At 38.8% G+C, this 6,000-nt stretch overlaps 1 pseudogene; it reads right to left on the bottom strand.

Annotated features, from left to right (window-relative positions):
- Positions 1 to 2,043: 2,043 nt before the first annotated feature.
- The window catches only part of LOC100341150 (uncharacterized), a 70,426-nt pseudogene continuing 66,469 nt past the window's right edge, over positions 2,044 to 6,000 (bottom strand).

The following is a 6,000-nucleotide window of genomic DNA, read 5'->3' as shown; positions in this document are numbered from 1 at the left end:
TGTGTTACTCTATTTCTCTGGAGAACCGTGAAGAATATATTCTTCTTTTTTGTTTTAAAGATTTATTTACTCATTTTTTTATTTGAAAGACAAAGTTACAGATAGATAGAGAGACAGAAAGAGATCTTCCATCCACTGGTTCAGTCCCCAAATGGCCAGCTGCAATGTTCAGGGCTGGGCCAGGCTGGAACCAGGAGACAGGAACTTCTTCTTGGTCTCCCACATGTGTGGCAGGGACCCAAACATTTGGGTCATGTTCTGCTGCTATTCCCAGGCCATAAGCAGGGAGCTGAACTGAAAGTAAAACAGCTGGCATATGAACCAGTGCTCATAAGGTATGCTGGCATGGCCTTCAGCAGCTTTCCCATTATACCACAATACCAGCCCCTGAATAACATGTTCTTATACAAAAAGGAATTGATTTTTGTATATTGACCTTGTATCCTGTAATCTGGATACAGTAATTTACTATTTACAGCAGGATTTTCAAAACTTTTTATTTTTTTGAGATTTTTCTACATAGACAATTATGCTATCTTCAAATATGACAGTTTTTTCCCTTCCTTTCCAACATGTATATATTTATTTATTTATTTTTGTTTTTTTTTTTTTGTTTTGTTTTGTTTTTCTTTCTTTCTTTTTTTTTTTTTTTTTTTTTTGGACAGGCAGAGTTGGACAGTGAGAGAGAGAGACAGAGAGAAAGGTCTTCCTTTTGCCGTTGGTTCACCCTCCAATGGCTGCTGCAGCCAGCGCACTGCGCTGATCCAAAGGCAGGAGCCAGGTGCTTCTCCTGGTTTCCCATGGGGTGCAGGGCCCAAGCACCTGGGCCATCCTCCACTGCACTCCCTGGCCACAGAAGAGAGCTGGCCTGGAAGAGGGGCAACCAGGACAGAAGTGGCGCCCCAACCGGGACTAGAACCAGGAGTACCAGTGCCGCAGGTGGAGGATTAGCCTAGCGAGCCGCGGCGACGGCCTTAACATGTATATATTTACATGTCATTGCTCATCTTATTGTACTAGGTAGGATTTTCAGTACTAAAGTGAACAGAATTAAGTGGTAAAAACTGACATCCTTTCCTTGTTTCTGAATTTAGGGGGTAAGTGTCCAGTTTGTTAGTATGAAAAGTGACAATAAATGTGAGATTTAATTTTTTCTTTTTAAAATTCAATTTAGGAAGTTCTCTTCCTGTTTTGCTGAATGAATACTGAATTTGTCCAGTGTTTTTCTGGATCATTTGATAAAATTACATGACATCATCTTACCTTGCTAAAAGACTTGGCAGTCTTTTACCACAACATAGTTCTTTGTGAAAAAGAATGCTGAAAATGTTATAAAGCATATTTCCTAAAGCTTACTTTACCTTCCTCTTCTGGAACTCAGGAGGATCTTTCTCATGATCATCACTGTGAGTAACTACTAGAGTGCCTGGAGGTAAAATATAGGGTTCTCAAGAGGTCCCCAATCTAATGCTAGTTCACACAGCCTTCAGGATAACAAGTAGCTTCCACTTCATGTGGATACATTTTGATTGTGTTCTTATGGATGAAACTAACTCTATGTTTTGGGAAAAGTTCCCCTGTACCCCCAAGTTCTCTGATGTGTCTTAGAAAATATTGATTTTTACTTATTTGGCATTTCCTAGCTATAAAAGACAGTAATGATGAATTCTAAGCTCTTTATATGTCGGAAATGAAACAATATGCTCAACTTTTTCTGTTTTCTGAAAACCTTTCAAAAATTTTGTAGTTACAGTATAACAAATTATGTTTTCAATTAGGTGATTTTTCAGGAAGCTACACTGGCTGCTAAAATATAGTATAAAATTTTTTTCATATGTAAATACAGAAGTTGTTGAATTGGTAAAATAGACAAATCTGCTTGAAGTTGAAATTATAACAATTATTGAACATGTTTGTTAATAAACTAGTCCAAAACAAAGTTAACTACAGCAACTAAGGCCTTCTAGAATACCAAACCCATAATCTGGCAAATGCAAAACAGACGAAGTGTTATTAGCTTCATAACCACCTCTCATGCTTTCTTCAAAGATCCCTTTGCAAACGGTGCTTCTGGTCTGGAGTTTTCAGACCATTCTGAGCTTTAGGAGGAGTGCTGCCTTCTGGCCAGTGGATTTCTGGGCAGGAGCCTTCTGGGCTACAGCCTTCTTTTTTGTTGTCATCACATTTTTCTTTTTTAGCTGGAACTTTAGCAGTCACTGAGGCTCCTGCAACATCCCTTGCAAAAGATGATATTTTGGAGAGGCTATCAGAAGAGCTGCCCTTTGAAGCTTTTTAACTTCATTCCCAATTATTCTGTTCCCCATTTTCTTTGCCTTCATGACCTTAAAATCATCAAAATCTGTCATCTTGGTTTTCCATTCTTTGGCTTGAACCTTCTTGGTCCATCTGTGGCTACCATTTTCTATTGACATCTGCCTTTCCCCAGGATTTTTGGACTTATTTCTGGCAAGCATGCTGTGGAAACTGGAGACTGAATTCAGTCAGCTGCATGAATTTGAAAGGCATGATTTTCTTTTTTTTTAAATCTGAGTACAGGGTCCATTAACCAAAGCCATCTTGTGATCAATGACTTCTGCATTTTAGACTAGCTTCCAACGTGAGGCTAGAAGGAGCAATAGGCCACCCAAAAAACCTCTCTGATGTTACTTTCAGCTAGGAGAATGCATTTATAAGGATAAGAAGGGATAATGAGAAAGTTGAAAAAATAATAAGTTTATATCTACATTTCAATAAGAGTTTATCACATCTTATGGGTGAAGGACAAACAAGACTAGAAACCTTAGGATAGGAACCAGTTTTACAGATTTCCAATTTGTGCAGTTGCTTAGTGTCCCATGTTTAGAAGACTAGCATGCTTGGTTAAGCATTCTGCTGCCATTGTTGGAATTCTTGATCAGGGGACCTCATACACTCATTTAGCACTGATCTGTCCACATCATGTCACCAGTCCTGCTCAGAATGCCAGGCCTAGGCACAAGAGTATAAGGTACTCTTCCTCGAAGGACTGTGCAGAACCGAATTTCTAAAGGGACTGGAGAATTCCTTTCTCTCAACGTCACAGGTCCAATTACTTGCAATGCTGCCAGCTGTTGCTACTAATTCTCTGCATAGCTTTTCTCCACTTTCATTCAATTTGGGACCTTAGTCCTTTCTTATATCTCACAGCTAGGGCTGCCTCACACTTTGTTCAAAGGTAGGGTTCAAGATCCCAGTCCTAGAGCATAGCTTTTGTTATGTACAACAACTTTTTGGCTCTCGTGCCTATCTCCAAGGAATATATGAGAAATATGGGCATAGCAAGCTATTTCTTGTTGGTCTTGGTTGTTGTTTACACAGTGAAACCTTTCCATACCCATTCCATGAGATGTTGAAAAATTTATGGTCATATACCTATCAATCATCTATAAATTCAGTATTGAAATAATTGTAAAAGGAAATTTACAAATCCGTGATCATGGTAGGAGATTTTTGTGGCTCCCATAATTTTGGTAAATAGATCAAACATTAGTTAGGTATGGACATTTGGCATGGGGTTAAGATGCCTCCTAGGGTGCCTGCATCTCATATTGAGGTACCTGGGTTGGAGTCCACTTCTGATTCCAGCTCCTCCTAATGCACATGCTGTAAAGCAGCTGGAAATGGCTCCAGTAGTGCGGTACCTGCCACCTACGAGGGAGACCCAGGTGGAGTTCCAGAATTCAGGCTTTAACTTGGCTCAGCTTGTTCTGCTGTAGGAATTTGAGAAATGATCCAGGGTATGGAAACTGGTTTTCTCTCTCTCTCTCTCTCACACACACATACACACACAGACACTTCCTATCTTTCAAATTAAAAAACAAAATTTACTTAATTCAGCAAACTAAGTAACAAATTTTATTTACCACTGCACACTCATAAAATACTTTCTTCACTCAATTGGTTTAGCTGAAGACAGAGGATAACAAAACAACAAAACTTTTAGAAACTTGCTTATTTGTAATGTTTCTCCCCCTTATTTTCCATTCTTTCTTCAACCCAATTCCATAAGACTTGCTTATACTCCACAAAATGCTCTTGTTATTGTCGACAGTGTACTCAACACAGTATGTCGTGTAGTTTATGCTGCAGCAATAACTACACTCTGACATTACTGTAGTTTAACACAATGAAGTTTTAAAGTTTGCCCTGTCACAGACAATCGTGGTTTAGGTCATGCTGCTGTTACCTGCAATGCTTGGCTTTAGTTCCACTTGCTGTGTAACTAGAAAAGGTGGCTATTTCAAATAGTTTTGTCTTATTTATAGTTTATCCTTATGAAATAAGGATGTAAAATCGGATATGGAACATTCAAGTTATTGAAATGACTTACTTTATTGCGTTTTAAGCTCCTGTAGCCCTGTCTCATCCCTCATTTCTGCCCAGATCTTTGTCTCTTGTCATTCTATCCAGAGTATCCTTTTCTCTAAAAAACCTTATATGCTTTTTCAAACGCCTACATTTGCCTTAGTGGCCATGCTTCAAGAATTAGGTCTATGTTTTACCATTACAAAATGTTATCCACACAGTGGAGAATATGTCATTGACTTCAGAGGTTGAAGATTGTAAAGTTATACTGCTTCTAAATCTTTTGGATAATTCTTAAATTCACTAGTGTAGAAATATAAAACTGAAGTCACTAATTTGCTAAATAAGATTTCAACTGTGTGACATCTTTTTTTCTGAGACATGTTGCAGTCAGTTCAAGGTGGCAAGTAAGGACAATAAAAGCAAAATAAAATGGATGAAACTACTGAGGTTAATTCCGGTTTATTCAGCATTAACATTCTTCTGGATTTTACTAACTATAAATTTCACACTAGTCACAAATCTATTGAATAAGCCAATTTTGTATGTGATAAAACAACTACTTAATTGAGATGTAATTAAAATGTAAAGTAAAGTAAAGATGCAGATAAGAAATCTAATTATATTAATGTTACAGATTTATACATTGGAACCTAAAATACACATATGTTGTGTGCCTGTCCTGTTGCACACAACCTACTTTCTTTTTTTAAATTATTATTTGAAAGGCAGAGTTACAGAGAGGTGGAGGCAGAGAGAGAGAGAGAGAGAGAGAGAGAGTCTTCCATCTGTTGGTTCACTCCCCAGATGGCTGCAAAGGCTGGAGATGTGCTGATACAAAGCCAGGAGCCAGGAGCTTCCTTAGTGTTTCCCACATGGGTGTGAGCATCCAAAGACTTGGGCCATCTTGCATTGCTTTCCCAGGCCATAACAGAGAGTTGGATCAGAAGTGGAGCAGTTGGGACTTGAACCAGCACCCATATGGGATAGCAGCACTACAGAAAGAAGCTTTATCCACTATGCCACAGCGCTGGTCCCACAAACTACTTTCATAGAAAAAGTTTAAATACTTTTCCAAACCATTTTCAAAAACAAATGTCTTAACCCATGGACATTAAAAATTATTGTGGAGATTTCTTCATGGCTATGAATCATGAACTAACCTTCCTGCTGTAAATAATTATAAAATGGAAAACAAGGGGGCAGCATTGTGGCATACAGCTGCCACCTGTGATGCCAGCATCTCATATGGATGCAGATTCATGTCTCGTCTGCTCCACTTCCCATCCAGCTCCCTGCCAATGCATTTGGAAAAGGAGTGGAAGGTGGCCCAAATCTGTGGGGCCTTGCCACACACATGAGTGACTTGGGAGAAGCTCCTGGCTCCTGGCTTTGGCTTGACCCAGCCCATTGTTGTAGTCATTTGGGAAGTGAACCAATGCATAGATGGAAGTTCTCTCTCTGTCTCTCCTTCTCTCTCTGGAACTCTGCCTCTCAAATGAATAAATAAATCTTTTTTTTAAATACTCTGACAAATAAAATCAGGAATTTTTTTCAGATGTTGGCTAACATGCAACAAATGGCTGTGATGCTGTGATCCATGCAAAAAGGCAATAAATGACTGTGAAACTTATAAAGATTGCATCAGTTTTTTTC

This window comes from Oryctolagus cuniculus, chromosome 1 (assembly GCF_051225735.1).
Source record: "Oryctolagus cuniculus isolate XC-2025 breed Fujian yellow rabbit chromosome 1, ASM5122573v1, whole genome shotgun sequence".
Lineage (NCBI taxonomy): Eukaryota > Metazoa > Chordata > Mammalia > Lagomorpha > Leporidae > Oryctolagus > Oryctolagus cuniculus.
The sequence above is the reverse complement of the archived record's forward strand: the minus strand, read 5'-3'. Positions and strand labels throughout refer to the sequence as shown.